Below are 19,602 nucleotides of genomic sequence, written 5' to 3'. Positions count from 1 at the left end.
TTGAGGAGAATGGTGGAAGAAAAACACGACAAACAAGCTCCTATTGTAGTCCATTGCAGGTGAAAAATAAGATATGATTTATTTATAAAAAATGTAATGGAAAAACGTCAAGATGTCTTAAATATATAATAAAGTTTTCTGGACTTTGATAATTCTGTCCTAGCAAAACTTGTACAACCTTAAATTAATCATGTACAAAAAACTTTTGCCAAAGAAAGCTAATATAGTTCCAATATACTGTGCCTAGACTTTAACACTGTGTTTAGACAGCAAAGAAAAACAAAAATATTAGGAAGGTTTGACTAAGCTTGAAATAACAGAAGTGTTGTTTAAGCTTTTGTACTAAAACAACAAAGATTTCTACGTTGGTTTGCGTTGCAGCAAATGTGTATCTCTAACCTTAAATAAATCTGCTTTTTTAATCCACTCAACAGTATGATATTACAACTAGACATACCTGTAACATTTTTTGTGTTGTGTTTCATTTACCACTCGTCCTGGAGTTTATATTATAAGTATTTATCACATTTCTTTGTTTTGTAAGGTTATTATTATTAATCAGCATTGCCACATACCATTAGTATTGAAGCCGGTTATGTTATCTAAGTATTTGTCATATTTTATTGTTTTGTTCTTTTATTAATATTGGTAAACCTTGTCATTTACCACTCATCCTGGAGTTTATATTTTTATAAGTATTTATCATATTTATTTGTTTTGTAAGGTTATTATTATCATCAACATTGTCATTTACCTCTAGTGCTGGAGTGGGTCGTACTGGAACTTACATCGCGATGGACGTTTCGTTTGATCAACTCGACGCAGAAGAAAATGTTGAAGTTGCTCGAACTGTGATCAAGATGAGGGAGAACAGGACGAAAATGGTTCAGACTCTGGTAAGATTATACTTTTTGTGGCTCTAGAAGTACATATAATGACAAGGGGTGTGCTGTACTTGACGGTTTTTATTTCGACACTGGTACCTGGTATTTAGACGAAGAGTACTGCGATCTGAATACTCAATGACTTCATTAATATGCCTAAACATGAGTTTATTAGACAAGGCAAAATATTGTAGTAGTTTTAAACAGTGCTTTTAAAACTTTTGAAGTTTTATTTATCCCTTAAAATGTTGCAGTTTGTTCCCAACCTATATTACCTTAACATTATAGGTACGTGTTTGCAATGAGCACAATGTTTTGTATTCTTAGTATTTTTGTTGCAAGACAATCTACTATATCTATCGCTGAACATAACTGGCAATGCGAACAAACATTAGGGACAAGGGATGTCTGATACTTGTTTTTTTTTCAACATTAGTACCAGACAATTTAGCTTAAAAGTATTCCGATCTTATACCGAATGACTTTATTGTTATGCCTAAACATGAAAAATCAATTATTCAGCTTGATGACACTAACAGATGATAAAAAATAGTTGCTTACCTTTATCATCATTTAAACTATACTAAACTCCTGTGCAAATGGGTAGACAAAAAAATGAAAACAACCCCTAATTTCGTTCTTTAAGTTAAAGTATAGTATCACCAATAACAACTAGTTACATTTTATACTATAGGGAAAATTGTCTTTGTATCTGCCAAATATAAATATGTTTGGTTCTGACTGAAACCTAACAGGTAAAAAATAGAAAAACTTCCTTCATCTGAACAAACTCATTTGCAGAGGTTTTTATTTAAATTGTCACTCTGAGGGATTTTTCTGCCTAAATTCAGTTTTTATGTCATTTTATCAGAACTGCTATTTAAACACATTTAATTTGGTAAATTTTGTCCAACAATATTTTTTATTATTCCAGCAACAATATGTCTTCATCCACAAGCTTATAATGGAACATGAAATGTTTCCGGCAAGTGATCGGACAACAACCGAACTACTGGATCTCAGTGAAGATGATTTGTAAGTGATTCATTTAATAACCCCAATGTGTGTTGATAGCAGTGATGCCAACAAGTCATTTTGAAATGAGTTGACTTAAGTCCAAGTCAAGTCTTTTGCAAAAATAACCAAGTCTTAGTCAAGTCTTTTGCTAAAATAACTAAGTCTTAGTTGCCAATTCATTGGTTCCCAGTCAAGTTATTATTATTCAAGCAAGTTAATTTAAAGTTAAGTCATTGACATAAAACTAATACAATTGGTAAACTCGGCCGAATATGAGCAATAACTTAATTAAAACTAACAAAAACACAATATACAGCATGAAAATTGTTTTACCTACAAAAATTGAGATAAATTTCCCAATTTTATTCAAAAATATTTATTCAAACACTTAATTTTAACCCAAGGTATATTACAAAATGATTTAAGTCCAAGTCAAGTAATTTAAAAGCAGTGACTTAAGTTTTTGAGTTAAGTATTCATGTTAATTTTAGTGACATGCTTATCTTACACAACAGTGTGGTCGCTTAATTTTATATGTTTTAGAGCTGAAGTCATAAATAAAGAATTCAATCTTCTTTCTCAAATCCAGGCGATGGGTAAGTTAATAAATAAACATTTATAAAAATAATAAATATATAAAATAATATAAATAAATATTTATGAATGCAACCAAACAGTTTTACCAAAAATTATGAAACAAAGACATACCAACGTTTTATATATTAGGTTCCTATTATTATATTTTTCTGGTTTTATTTGAAATAACAAACCGAATCATTCGCTTTCAGAAAATGAACAAAAAAAAATTCTGGAATTCTGGAAATTCTGGAAATATTTTAGAACTATTGATTTTTATCTCCCAACTCAAATTCTTAAAATTTAGGTCAAGTGCAATCACGAACAGAAGAAGAAATCACAGTCGTACAGGTAAAGGTGAACTTGACAAAAATATCTTGTCTCGTACTTGTACTTAATAGTTCTAGATTAACAAAATACAAGCTAAGCTTTGATTTTTAATCCTAACTTTCATGGCAACTTATTTTACTGCCAGCAAATCTAGAGAAACAATAAGAACCTTGGCTAATATTGTTTTACAGCAACTATTTAGTTGTTTCAACCATAGTGTTTTTCATACTTGAACCTATTTATGAATTTCCTTTATCAGGGATACAACTGTTCTACCACCTTTATTGCATCACAATCATCTTCTAGTGACAAACAAGCAGAGTTCTGGAAGTCAATGATCTATCAGCGAGTCAACACAGTTGTGTGTTTGGAGGTAAGTTGTTGTGGGTGAAAAGTATTAAGAAAAACTTCGTTATGTGTTTATAAACATTTGTATTTATTGTGTCGTTGATGAACTTACTTCACCACTTAACCTCAGTTGCCAGCATAATATGTTATGGCCAGTCCATGAGTTTAAGCCTCACCACAAACAATGTATTTTCAAGCCTAACTTTGCTTGCACAACCAATTTAATTGATCAACAGACGTCAGTTAGCCGCAGTTCAATATGATATGTTTTGTTAATGCAATTCTACACACCGCCAATTTTTTCTAGCCTGCCTTGCTTGCATCAAAATCCCAATGCCTGACTGATTTTTTGTGCCTAACAAGACAATGCATTGTTGGTAATACAACACATCTTCACTTTTTAGCCTTATGAAGCTGACATGATTACTAGAAGTGGAGAAGAAATGGTGGACTTTGGAGACGTGAAACTCACAATTGAGTCAACGAATGATCGAGGAAGTTTTGTTGAGAGAACTGTGAAAGTGGAGATGACGTCACCAGTTAAGGTGAAGTAATATGCAATATATGTTGGACTAATAATATATATACTTATTATTACGCATGACTAGATAAACATGCTGTAAATTTCCTTTATGAAGGGAAGTTTCGTAAGCACATTAATATTTAACCAATTTGATGTATTAAATAAATGAATTGCAATGAAATATGCAACTTGACAAATTTATTATTGCAATTGGAAGTTTAACACTATTTTTCTCATAAGGATTCAATTGTGGTGAAATACCTGGTTCTGAGCACCTGGAAAAATGTCAACGTCCCTCCAAGTTCAAAGTTGATGCTGGAGCTGATCGAAGAGGTTCAAAGGTCACAAGAAAGCCCACAAGAGGACAGCAGAGTTCTGGTTAAATGCAGGTAAATCCACAAGGTGGCAGCAATGTGATAAACACTGTGAATGAAATTATATGTTAGGCGGTGGTTTAATGGAAGATGCACAAATGTGTTTAAAAGTGTGATCTAGTCCTTCTGAAGTTGCTTTTTGAACAACGATTATGATAAGTGGTAGGTTTATTTATAGTTTTTTTTTTTTTGTAAAATGTGCCAAGGGGGTGCACTTTAAGTCAAGTCATTGTCTTAAGTCATTACAATACTGTTAGAGGGTAGTTCAAAATGCCAACTCTAATATTGAAAAAAGGTCATTGACTCGGAAATTAGTTAAAATCTGCGTATAATCACTAACAAGTGCAAACGCAAAAAAGGCACCTCTTTTTTAAAACTCTTGAGAATCAACTGACATAGGCACCTCCTGAGGCCATTTGCCCTGATAAAGTAAACCTTAAACTCAGAACACTAAATCTAATACTACCACCCAAACACTAACCCCATCCAAACGCAAATCAACGAATAATCATAGATTCGTGCAAGCGCAAAAGAGCGATCCAGTCAAAATACTTTCCAGAATGTTTAGCACAAAATGAAGATATATATTAAAACAGAAAATAAACATATTAAATAACCAATATGTTTTTCCAAGTGGAACCTGCCAATTTCAGAAAACTGCTTACATGAAATAAACTAGTAATTGCTGTCGCTCAATGCCTTAAAACTACAATGTTATTTGTTCACTTCACTTGTTGTACAAAATAACATTGTTTTCAGCGATGGAACTTTGAGGACCGGCACCTTCATCGCTCTTATGAACATTCTGGAAAGATTGAAAGCTCAGAATAAAGTCGATGTTTTAAGAACTGTGAAAGATCTCAGGGACCTGAGACCAAACATGGTGGACAACTTGGTTAGTTAAACAATAAGTTTACTATGACAAGAAGGGTCTTCTACACTTTGATTTCAAATAACACAAAGAGCTTTGGAAACAGTTTTACACAAAGAGCTTAAACTAGTGGTTTTCATTTTTTTAAGCCAGGTGCACAAAAACAAATTGAAAACAATTTTCGGCACACTTTTAACAAACATTTAATTTTTTGCTCTAATTGTGCCTTGACTGAGACTTCTCTTGTTATTTATTCCAATTGACTACTTGGACTTAGTATTTCTACAAGTAACTTGGCTGGAAAATACCAAAATGACTTTTCAAATAAAATGACACACTGGTTTAAACTGACAAGGCTAATGTACTTATACAAGAGCTCAAAGAAAACGATAATAAAAAGGAAAGAAATTATTACGTAAGACACAATATGTTCTTGCTGATACACATTTATCTGAACAGATATTCCTATTTAAGCAAGCAGTTTACCTCAAACTTTAATTTGAAATAATATTCAATTGATATATATATTAGAAAGACTGATTATACAGTATTTTTCTGACAGATGTTTCATATGTGATAAATAGTTATAGAACATTTTCTATAGGACACAAAGAACATTTATACAATGTAGATTGTTATGTTACATATTTAAGGTGAAAGCAATATGAACATTTCTAAACATCTACATTTTTTTCCAGGAATGCTACAAGTACATCTACAAGGTGGTGAAAGAACAACTATCGTCTCCTCATATTTATGAAATTATAAATCAATAAAAAAAATGTAATTGCTAATACGCTGTAATAATTTTGTTAAATTATTGTAGTTATTTTCATATGAAAGGGTGTTTATTTTTATGAAATCTTATACAAGCTTTTCCATGTTTATCAAGTTTAAAGTTAATTTTTTATGTCCATACTTTCGTAGTTAATTTAAATTTTGATTTATTTTTTAGGAATAAACTGTTTTATTTTGTGTGGCAGAAGAATATTATATAATTTGCTCTTGTCGTTAAATTTTATATTTTTTCTGTTCTTTTTTGTATATTAGGGTTAATATGTTACGTGTGACCTATCATTGTCAATAAACCATAGTAAAAACACTGGAGTGATAGATCTATGTTCAAATGAATCCAAATAAAGCTAAAGTCTATTTTAGACAAAAAAAAAGCAACTGCGGTGGAGAAGTTGTTGTTTTTATTTTATTCCCACAATTGGATTTATACTCACTGTTCTATTTATAGCTTCAGCTAAAACAGCAGCAAATAAAAATACCTTTCTTTTGAATCACACAACCATAGTTTTAATCAGAACAGTTTTTGTGGCGATATGGTTGATACTAAATGTAGATATTCTGTGTATCTTTCATTGTATTATTTGTTTATCAATTACAATTGATATCATCAAATTATTTCACAATAATAAAAAATGTTCAGATATCAAGGTCTCAGTTGGAGCCAATGGAATTAACTTTACTCTTGACAACAAATTTTTTTGTCATACAAGGTTAACCTTTGAGTAAATAACAAAATATGTTGTTAGTTTAACTCTTAGCCCGCAGTTGTAGTTTTTAAAACAATCAATTACACATTAAACCACAATTTACACGTCGATTAAACAATTCAGTTGCCAATGTCAATATAAGCTGCAAAGTTTATGGCAAATGGCATTAACTTCATTTTGAACTTGGATATAATTCTAACAAAATAATAATTTCAACAAAACAGTCTTTTTTGGAAAGATTTATCATTCATTTCCTTGTGCTATTGACGTCCACAGCCTTTATTATTTGCTTATGCAATAGTATAGCATCAGAAATATTAGGTTAAAATCATTGCCTCTTAGTCATATTTTCAATTACTATAGTTTATAAATCTTTTTCGATATAAAAGCCATTATGCAATAAAATTCTTATATGAAGTTAGTTTTCATAAAGATTGTCCGGTTGTTCGTGGATAGGATCTTGCGTGGAATCTAAAAGTTAAATTTAAAATAGTTATTTGTAAATTGAAAGTGTAAATGAGCCATAAAATGCAATCAAATACAAACACAAAGCTTTTATAAGTTGTAAATTAAAGGATTTATACAAAAAATAATAATCTTATTTTTAAATAAAATATGTTCATATAGTTATTTATCTCAGTAAATTTTATTCTGAAATAAGAAAACAATTGCTTTTTTCCAACTTACTCATTTGTATTGCATTCTGGTTTCCAGTTCTTACATTCTCATATTGTCTGCTATTCTCCTGTGTAGAAAAAAACATTAAATTAAGTGAAACAAGTATAAAACTGCTTAAGAGCTGAAAAACAATAATTACCATGTTTATTTTGGCGGGCTCATTGGATGCTACATCTGTAAAATATAAATGATAAAATTAAAATTTATGAAGCAAATAACAAGGTTTAAAAAAGGTTGACACCGGCAACATACAAAAAATTACAAATAAAGATATCAGTTATATCAAATACTTATGTGGTGTTTGCATAACCATAATTTGTTTTTCTGAGTGTAGTTTGATATCAGTATATTTACCGTAATGATTTTATCTTGTTGGTTTGTCGGTTTAATATTTAAACAGATTGGAATGTGTAACATAATTTGCCGCAATATTTGATTTAATTCTTTATATATTTTAAATTCTACTTGTTTAAGTTATCAATATTTAAAGAAATAATCATGATAACAGTTAATTAGTTAAATTTACCTGCACGAGAATTGTCGGGTGAACTTTTCATGCAACAGAAATATTTCCTGAAAATAATAATTAAAAATATAATAAGGCATTTAGAAGATTGCTACTAGTTAAATAAAAGCATCCGCTTTTGCATAATTTATTAAATTTTCTGCCATTTTGTTACAAGCAAAAATGTGCGAACGTGTGATATATCACTTATGTTATTATCAGTCCATGCAAAAGTAGGTAGCATGTCTGGAAAGTTCTGATGAATTTAAATTATTTTCAACTTAAGAATTTTCCTAATCTAACAATAATTTTATTCTATAAACTGCAATGCAGTTATTGCTACAACTTTAACTAGTAATTTAGAGAATTACCAAGGCCTCCTGTTAAAGCCGCTAGTGAGTTCTTATTTTCGGGTATTCAAAAACCTACCAAAGAGAACTTATATTAAAGACCACGAAAATAGAACTTATTTACAGATTTATTAGCTGCAAGAGCTGAATATTAAAACACCACAAACAATAATGACAACTAGACACACACAATTACTTACAACCGAACGACAGAGCATATAACACCTAAAGTCTTACACCCAAACGTCTACCACTCTCTAGGCAGCCGGTCGCTCATAATATACGCTAAACAAAAACTCTCTCTCATGGGAACCGACGCGCTTCCGAAAACCCGAGGCCTGCCTTACAGGGCGTCCGTTTCATGGAAAGGTTACAATGGAAGGACCTTTTCGTGAAAAGTTAAGCTGCGGCGAGACACAAGCGATAAATTATCAGAGTTGTTTAAAGACAGGAAATAACAGGTCCAGCGTCCAACTAACGGGTGAACACCAGAGCGCACAAAAATATTACGTTATTATAGATGTCTCGAAATGCTAAAACCTAAATCTTAGCCCCACATTTAAAAGCGCAAAACTAATAATGAATGTTAGAATTTACAGTCGGCGTAATTAGCAACCGGGGATAATTTTGTTGTGCTAATTACGCACATAACAGTTATTAGTAAAGGTAAGAAGAATTAAATTGCAAGCAAGCAGCTAGACAGCTTATAAGCAGACACAACTGACCATGTGTAGTAAGTTTTATTTGTAGTAAGTTTTATGTGAATTTATTGCACTGTGTGCTTGTATTCAAGTTGCCTACCTTCTATAAAGAAAGATCAAAGCAGAAATAAGCAACACGATAAGGATTGCAGAACCGATTGATCCAACAATTAAACCAGTTTGGCTTTCTGCAATAAAGCAAAAGGTGTAATAATTATTGCTGTTAATTGGCGATACTTGTCTATTTCTAAATCAGGAAATCAAGTTGCACTGTTTAGTGACAAACTGTATTTTACTATTGAAAATTAGTAAAAAATTGGTAAGGAGGGTGCTCTTTGATAATTCTCATTTCAACGACCCAAGTTTTGAGTGTTCTGTTAAAAAGCACTTGTCAATTTACCAGATGCAGTTGTCTTTTGACCTGTATCACGTATTTTTGTGGTGAAAGTTGTACTTTGTGTGGTTTGAACTTTTGGTTTACGACATTGACCCTTGACCTCACTCCAAACACTTGACCCTTCACAGAAAACAGTTTGGATCTAATAAAAAAATACATTTTAAAAGATTAGTTGAAGTTTTCTGAGTCATAAAATTTTTAAAAAAATATAAAAAAATTACGAATTAATTTGTATGACTACTATAAACCTTAAAGGACCAAAATCAGTCAGATCTTTAAATGTAACTTACTGTTTAATAAATAATTGTAGATTTTCTAATATGGCATAAATATAAAAAATAATTTACTGCTTATCAGTTAGGTACATATTTTAAAATTTAATTGAAAGACTTCAGCAACTTAATGACCGTGATTTTAATATACCAGTGATAAATGTAGCTCTTACTTTAAGAGTAATTTCGCTTTCTTCTTGATGCTTCGATGTATTTATTTGAAGTTGTGGGTTTTCGCTCACTTTAAATTGTTAAAGTGTTGTTAGTGTTTTACTAGACGCTGAAACCTGGAAACAAATTATATTTTGTGATTGGCTGTTTTGGATTAGGAATTTTGTAAGTTATTACATATATATATATTTATATATAAGGCAATGCTATCTAGAAATATTTGTTTGTAATGATATATTAAACACCTCTATTGTTTACTCCAAACAGAAAATGATTTTCAGTGAAATCTATGAATCTTAATTGATAATAATCTAAAGCAGTCGTTCTTAACCAGGGTTAGACTGAATCCTTGGGGTTCGTAAATTCGAACCTCTTTTATGCACCAAGGTGTCATGTAATGGTATAAATTGATAGTTTTGGCTTTTAGAATCAAATGTAAAAACTTACATTTGATTTGGCATATGTAGTAAGCTTCAGTTGTACAGTTGACATTAACCGTCTCTCATCCATTAGTTTCATAAGAAAGTGCTTTTTGCTGACAAGTTGCTTTATTTAGTGAAGTGAAGTTTGCTGTTGTTCCATCGCTCCACAACCATTGCTTGGATTTCCATTTGGCTCCAAGTAAGACTTTATTGTCTATATATATCAGACAATTTATTTGTATATTTATTTTATTGTATATATATACATATATATTATTTACCTGGTATATAGAATGTTCCAACTAAAAAGTTGTGATTGTGATAAACCTCACCAATGACGCCTGTCAAACGAGATGAGTGAACATGCTGTGTCGTTCGTTAGTAAATATATATTGCCTTATTTTCAGGGGTTAGTGCTGTATTTGCGAACAATGTAAAATTATAAGTCCATCCTGTAAAACAATGCTTTATTAAATGTGGGTGAAATATGTTTTTCAGTTCACTTACACAGTCAATAGTTTTTTTGAGAAATTAGTTTACCCTCAAAATACTTATATATGTTGTGTTAAGTGCATAAATCTGACACAATTTATTGCTAGGCAGTTAAGTATAGAAAAAAGACTGTTTAGACACCCTGAACAATTATTCTAACTAAACTGGTGTTTTTAATGCAGAAATGTAAATTAAATAAAAGATTACATAATTATTGTTTTCATGTGTTTGGCAAATTTAAACAACCAATGTGCGTGAACTATTTGCTTACCATCACCAGCACATGAAGTTTCATTTTGAACAGACCATTTATGCCATTTAACAGCAAAACAGAAGTAAATCACAGTTCTCTCAGTCGCATTTCTGTGTAAGTATTTGATGCATAAAACTTGTGTGATGACTTATGTGAAAATATGATGTAATCCAGATGACTCACGTGTTGTAAAGGTCGACGTATGACAAGTGTCCCAACCTTAAAGTGCTTTTCCAATCACCAACTTCATCAGGTGATTTCGAGTATTTGTAAAACAATGCATGATAAACTCTATCATTGGGGTTGTAGAAAATCCAAACTCTTGTAAGATCTGAAAAAAAAAAACAATTTAAAAATGTTGTTGTTATCAGAATATGTACTTAGTCGAAGTTACTTAACTGTTCGCGATTAATATTGCACAAACTAAATATTAAATTTTCCTGAATAAACCTTTTTGACAGTCTCAATATTTATTTCTATAATTAACAACAATAGTACAGGATAAAAAACGTTAATTTAACTTAAACCATCGATAAACAATGTCATTTATTTTAACCTGTCTGTAAAGTGTCAGCCATCGACGTTATTATTTGATTTGTTTTCACATCATTATCCACCACTAGATGTCCTTCCAACAATGCACAATTGATTTCAGCATCATTTGAATTCAAAAGATCATTTGACAACTTTAATTTTGACTCAACTCCATTTACAACTGGATTGCAAATTGCTGAAAATCATCAAAAATATGTTATGACTTGTGATGTATTAAAAGTGACTTCAGAAAACATTAATTGTGAAAATTGAAAAAGCTATGGTAAACACAGTAATAGTTAATCCAAACAAATATAGCTCTCTCCAGACAGGAATGCCCACACAAATCTAAATGTTGTGATTGACTAACAGTAAAATAACAAACAGACCTACATTGCCTTTTTCTATTCTTACCATTAGGTTACACTCACTTAGTTAAAGCAGTCAGATCGAAAGACCCAGCAACCTAACTACTGTAAAAGTTTGATACTGGTAGTTGAATTAAAATAGAACAACTTTTAGCAAATATGCTTGTCGTTACTTTTATCATTGCACTTTTCGCAAGTCAATGTATAGGTAAGTTCAGCAATAATTTATTAATCTACATTATTTAAAAATAAAACAAATATTTGTTAATTCTGTCCCTAACTTGATTTCTTGTTCAGTTTTGTTCCATTTTCAATTAACAGGGGAGAACTGAAGTGCTGTTATGATTACAATGATTTATTTGAATGTAAAAAAAATGTTTTCAGTTGTAAGTTAGGCATATTGTCTTATCAATGTTCTAATAAACGTTTGTTCATTTTTATTAAGAAAGACTAAAACTAAAGTAGTGAAAATTATGTTTTTTTATGTGTCAAGGTCATTTAACTTTTTAAACGCAATTTCTTAATTTCTTAATTTCTTAATTTCTTAATTTCTTAATTTCCCCTGAAAGTAAATTTAACTTTTCAAAAGCAATTAATCATGTTTGTTTCAGCAATTTGCAATCCAGCTATAAATGGAGTTGGGTCGAAAGTGTTAAAGTTGTCAAATAATCTTCAAAATTCAAATGATGCTGAAAACAATTGTGCATTGTTGGGAGGACATCTAGTGGTAAATAATGATGTGAAAACAAACCAAATAGTAACATCGATGGCTGCCACTTTACGCACAGGTTAAATAAATTACATATTCTATCAATAGGTTAAGTTTAATTAACCATTTTTTGTTCATTGCTATTGTTGTTAATCAACAGAAATAAATATCAAGATTGCAATGTCAATAATGTTAAGTGTTTTTAGTTCATTTTTTTAACGTTTTTTATTGCAATATTAATCTGGATCAGTTAAATAACTTAAAAATAAAGGAGTTATCATTTTGTTTCAAAATTTTGCGGCTAATTATAGGAATATTTGAACCAAATAACATTTTTGAATTTATTTCACAGATCTTACAAGAGTTTGGATTTTCTACAACCCAAATGACACTGTTTATCATGCATTGTTTTACAAATACTCAAAATCACCTGATGAAGTTGGTGTTTGGAAAAGCACTTCTAGGTTGGGACACTTGTCATACGTCGATCTTTACAACACGTAAGTCATCTGGATTACATCATATTCTCACATTATTCATCACATGAGTTTCATACAATCGAGCACTTACACAGAAATGCAACTGGAAGAACTGCTATTTACTTCTGTTTTGCTGCAGAAAGATCACATAAATGGGCTGTAACATTAGTAACATCATGTGCTGGTGATGGTAAGAAAAATTTGTCGCTTAGATTTATGAAACACATTAATACATTAATTGAGTTATCATAAATTTATCCATTTGTTGATATTAAAAACACCAGTTTGATTACAATAATTTGTTCAGCGAGTCTAAACAGTGTTATGGAGACTGTGTCATTTACAAATGTTTATGAAACAACTATAAGTATTTTGTGTGTAAACTAATTTCACAAAATAAGTGTTAACTTTGTATTAGATGTGCAAAACATATTTCATCCACATTTATTAAAGCACTGATTTACAGGTTGGTATTTCGATTTTAAGTTGTACGCAAATACATCACCATTGGTTAAGTTTAATTAACGATTTTTTGATTTTAGTCGATAAATCCAAACTCGCTGAATATCTGAAGGATTTAAAATAAAAACGTATTTTTATTAAATTAGAATGTAAAATATATGTTTTATCGTGAATTTAGCTTACCTTTCAAGTATTTATCGGTAAGCAGAGGATAAACCTGGTTTGACAAATTACTTTGGTTTATTGAGGCGAGGGCGTCACCTAGTGCTTTGCATCTTGTCTGAGCTGTTGTGACGTCATTAATATCATCCGAGAGAGTACGAGAGAGTTAATATCTAATCCCCATAGAAGACTTGTTAACAGAAAGACTATTATTGTCTGTTATTCAACATTTATGTTTGCCAATTGTGCATTGATAAAAAAGTCACATTGTGCATAGTTTTATTGAAATCCAAAGCGTCTTTCTGAAATCCTGCTGTTAATTATTATTTACTTTGTGACTGATTTAAAAATTAAAAAATATGCAAAAGTATGAACAAAATTCCTTTGTTAGATCTTACAAGAGTATGGATTTTTTATGACCCCTATAATAGCAAATATAATGCATTGTTTTACAAATACTCGAATTCACCTGATGAAGTTGGTGATTGGAAAAGCACTTCTAGGTTTGGACACCTGTCATATGTCGACCTTTACAACACGTGAGTCATCTGGATTACATCATATTCTCACATTATTCATCACACAAGTTTTATGCATCAAACATTTACACAGAAATGCAACCGGAAGAACTGCCATATACTTCTGTTTTGCTGACGATAGATCACATAAATGGGCTGTAACATTAGGTACATCATGTGCTGGTTATGGTTAAAAATAATTTTGTATGGAATGTGTCAGCCAACACAACATGTGTTGATTATGAAGAGAAACAATTCTTTGCAAACATCTCCTATATGGAAAACAAGAACTTAACTTTCATTCACTTTAATGCTATAATTGTTAATCTTCCTATTATAACAAAATGTAAGAAGCTAAGTAAATTATAACTCTATTGTTACTCAGGATGGATTCTCAATTTCACAATGTTCGCAAATACATCACCAACCCCTGGAGATAAGGCAATATTTATATATACAATCGAAGGATACAACATATTCACTCGGTTCGTTTGACAGACGTCATTGGTGAGATTTACGAAAATCACAACTTTTTAGTCGGAACATTTTATGCACCAGGTAAAATATTTTTGCATATCAAAGTAAATTATGGAATTGAATGCAACTCGCATTAACTAAGAAGCCACAAATTGCTGGTAAAGCTTTAATTAATATTATGTTTTATATTAAAGTTCATCAACAGATGTTGGTTTAGTTTAATATTCTTTTTAGTATTAAAAGTCATGAGGTCTAACCTGCTGTAAATTTATTTCTTTTTATGGTAGACAATAAAGTATTACTTGGAGCCAAATGGAAATCCAAGCAATGGTTGTGGAGCGATGGAACAACAGCAAACTTCACTTCACTAAATAAAACAACTTGTCAGCAAAAAGCACTTTCTTATGGAACTAATGGATGGGAGACGGTTAATGTCAACTGTACAACTAAAGCTTACTACATATGCCAAATAAAATGTAAGTTCTTCATTTGTTAAAGGTAAAAAAACTCAAAATCTTTGAATGTAATGAAAAATGCTTTGTTTTTATTTTTATTATTATTGTTGTTGCAGTTACCCCAACTTTAAAAGGAATAACAACTAAATGCAATTCGTCAAACGCTACTATAATGTGGAACGATCAGTTTGGGAAAATAACAAAACAAACTGGACTCACAATCAACAAGGTAAGCTTCTAATTTCACAATAAATAATCGATTTTTAACACAACTTTAACAGTTCCAGGTTGATTTATCAACACAAAGTAATGGAACTGTTATTTCAATAAGGACATTTCAGTATAATGACTTCAAAGCAACTTTAAATGCACTGAAGCCTATGACTGAATATTCAATTAAGGTGAGATTACATTTACATAACTATACACTTTCACAGTATTTGTCACAAAACTTTTTGTAAAAATATTATGTTTCAGATCACAGTTGAATTTATCGGCCGCAGCAACTTTTCAGTTGAAAGCAGGTTAAACTTGACAACAAGAGCAGTAATACTTCCAGATGCAGTTACAAGTGCATCGGTGATCTCAAGCAATCCTTGTCTGTTGCAAGTAAACACAAACCACACAAACATCATCTACTATAATGTGAGTGTTTCAATATTTAAAATACCTTCTTGATTTATAGCAATTTAAAAATATGTGTGTATTTATGCAAAGAATGTTTAATTTTTATTTGAAACGACATATTTTCCAAGAATTTGAATTTTAGTTTAAACAAAACGTGTAACAGAATATACATTACAATAAATAAAATGCCACATTTTTCATAAAACATCTTTATTAATGCAAAACTTTAATTGTTGTTCAGTTTAAGTAAAGTACGGTAACGAAACCTACAACAAAACGTTTAACAATGGAACTTTTAAAAATTAGATTTCAGCAACTGATGGAATTCTAACAACCTATAAAAAGTTTGACGTCAGCAACACTTCACAACTTCAAATAAACACATCCCAGTTTATGGAGGGAACTAATATTAGCTTTACTGTGAGTATAACTTGGTGAACATAATTCAATAAAGCTTCAGTGGAGATTAAAATGCTAATTATCTCTAACAGAAGTATGATAACTAACATTAGCATTACTGTAAGTATCATAAAAGTTGGTCTAAGCCTTTATGGGGTAATCAATTTTTTAGTTACTTGAATTTTTTCTTCTTACAACAGCAAATATTTGATTGTATATTGCTTAAGTGAAAATATACGAAAACTTCAAAGATCTATTTATTCAACATATTACAATTTCGGACAACTCTTTTTTACAGATCCATGCTGTATTCTGTGAAGGTCAAAGTGAACCACTTAAGGTCAAAGGTCATTGCTTACGACCAAAGGTCAAGACAGAAACAACACAACATACAACTTTGGTAACAAACACAGCAGGTAATTTTATACAAAAAAATATGCAACTTTTAAATTTATAACTGAATGCAATGAAGCACAATCTACTGAATCACATTAGTGGTAAAAAATACATTATTATGTACAGTATATTGAGAATTTACGTGTGATAATAAAACTTGTGTGTAATCAATAAACCTGAATAATTTTATGTTGTTGCAGAGAGCAGTAATCTTGTGGGAATAATAGGAGGTGTTATTGGAGCAATTGTTTTCATTTCCATTATGCTTATGATCGATTATATGAGGTAAGTAATTGTGAAAACATAAAATGTTATTGTTGCTTATTAAAGCTGATAATTATATTAGTGGCGTCACACATTTTTTCTTGTAACAAAATTAAAGCAAATTAAATAAATGATTCAAATGCAGATGCTTTTATTAAACCATTAGGTAATCTTCCAAGTGCCTTAATATATTCTTAATTATCACTTTCAGGAAATCTTTCGGTTGCATGAAAAGTTCACCCGACAATTCTAGTGCAGGTAAATTTAACTAATTAACCGTTATCATGATTATTTCTTCAAATGTTAAACATATTGATAACTTAAAGCAAGTAGAATTTAAAATATGTAAAGAATTAAATCCAATATTGTGGCAATTTATGCTACACATTCCAATCTGTTTAAATATTAAACTGACAAACCAACAAGATAAAATCGTTACGGTAAAATATACTGATATCAAACTACACTCAGAAAAACAAATTATGTTTATGCAAACACCACATAAGTATTTGATATAACGGATATCTTTATTTGTAATTTTTTGTATGGTGCCAGTGTCAACCTTTTTAAAACCTTGTTATTTGCTTCATAAATTTTAATTTTATTATTTATATTCTTAAGCAGTTTTATACTTGTTTCACTTAATTTAATGTTGTTTTCTACACAGGAGAATAGCAGACAACATGAGAATGTAAGAACTGGAAACCAGAATGCAATACAAATGAGTAAGTTGAAAAAAGCAATTGTTTTCTTATTTATGAATGAAATTTGCTAAATAAACAACCTTATGAGCACATTTAATTAAAAACTAAGATTAGAAAAAATATATTTGAAACTTATGAAACATTTTTGTTAGTATTTTGTTTACATTTCATGCCTTTTTTGCACTTTACATTTACAAAAACTATATTATATTAAACTTCTAGATTCCATGCAAGATCCTATCTACGAACAACCGGACAATCCTTATGAAAACTAACTTGATTTACCTAAAAAATTAGAACATAATTTCTTAATGGGTTCACAGATGTTGTATTGGAAAAATATGTCAATGAAAATATTACACCATAATTCTTCCACAGACTAACCGAATTTATAAGCAAGGCCAGACTAGTCTGTGGTGAGGTTTGAACTCACGGCCCAAAAATAACAGACTACGAGTTCTTTCTAAAATTTTGCAAAATCACACTTTTGATTGGATAATTAAACATGCTACTGCAGCTAAAATAAGCCTCTCTGTAGTTAAACTGGCCTAAGATAAAACACACATTAAAAAACACAAAAGTTGTCAGAAAACAACAGATTAGAAAATACTACTATTTGGTTAATATCAATGTATTTTTCTCTTTCTATAATTACATATCATATTGCAAAAATATATTTCTTAGCTTATACTGGTAGCTGAATTATCCATATTTAGTTGTAAATTGTTTTTTGCGTTTAGGTGTATTTTAAATTATATTTTTTGATTCATGCTCATGTATTTTATATTTTTGTTAATGCAGTTTCCGAAATATTGTACTAATTTTATAAAAGTTTATAATAATATTGTAATGAATTTATGAAACAATGTTCATTATTACCTATACAAATAATTAGTTGTTCAAATTGAAACTAACTTCTAAAATAGTAAATATAGGGATAATCACATGTATATATACATGAACATGTTATTGTTAAGTTGTTGTTTTGGAATATGATGATAATAAAGAAACATATTCTTGTGTAGCATTACAGTATTGTCAGAGTGTGTGATTTTACATTTCACTTATGTAAAGTTAGACATGAAATTATTAATTTAACGAAATCTGTTAACATTTCCTTTATCTATTCTTACCATTAGGTTACACTTAGTTACAGCAGATAACAAGGTATTGATGAAGTTGTTCTCTCAAATATTTTATGTTTATGCAATGTTATTATTTTTAAAGGTGCTAATTTCAGCAAATCAATACTAGTGTAAATAGTTTTAAATAAAATTTGTGTGGAAAAAAACTAATAACTCACACTATATTACGTATGGTTACGCTTTGTTAAAGTAGCTAGATTAAGCATCTTAATTATTATGTTTTTATACTTGTAGTTAAATTAAATAGAATAACTTTTAGCAAATATGCTTATTATTATTACTTTTATCATTGCATTTTTTGCAAATCAATGTACAGGTAAGTTCAGAAAATGTTTTATTATTACAAACATAATTTGAAATAAAAATAACTATTTGTTAGTTTTGTCTATAACTTGATCCCTTGTTCAGTTTCGTTCTATTATAAGTTATAGTGAAACACTGACGTGTTATTATGATTACTTTAGTGTATAGTTCCTTTTAAACTATCAAAATGTTTTAGTTGTAATTTTGGCAGGTATTTTGTCTCATCAATGTTCAAGTAAATGTTAAATACGCATGTAATTAATATGAAAGGTTGATACTAAAGTAATGAAATCATAAATGGTGTGAATTTTTTAATAAAATAGAACAGTTTTCAGTTAAATTTTCTGAGTTGTAACATATTTTTGTTGATTTTCAGCAATTTGCAATCCAGCTATAAATGGAGTTGGGTCAAAAGTGTTGAAGTTGTCAAATGATATTTTGAATTCAAATGATGCTGAAAACAATTGTGCATTGTTGGGAGGACATCTAGTGGTGGATAATGATGTGAAAACAAATCAAATAACAACATCGGTGGCTGATACTTTACGGACAGGTTAAACAAAAACATTATATATTGTTAGGTTAAGTTTTTATCCCGTACTATTGTTGTTAATCCACATAAATAAATAGTGACATTACAATGTCAAAGAAGTAAAGTGTTTTAGTTGATTTTTTAAAAATTTTGGTTTGTGCAATGGTAATCTAGACCAGTTAAATAACTTAGACTAAAAAAATAATCTTAACCAAAAAAACATTTTTGATTTTATTTTGCAGATCTTACAAGAGTTTGGATTTTCTACAAGCGAAATGACAGTATTCATCTAAACGCATTGTTTTACAAATACTCAAAATCACCTGATGAAGTTGGTGATTGGAAAAGCACTTCTAGGTTGGGACACTTGTCATACGTCAATCTTTACAACACGTAAGTCAT

This window comes from Ascidiella aspersa, chromosome 6, assembly GCF_963924565.1.
Source record: "Ascidiella aspersa chromosome 6, kaAscAspe10.2, whole genome shotgun sequence".
Lineage (NCBI taxonomy): Eukaryota > Metazoa > Chordata > Ascidiacea > Phlebobranchia > Ascidiidae > Ascidiella > Ascidiella aspersa.
Note: the sequence above shows the minus strand (reverse complement) of the source record.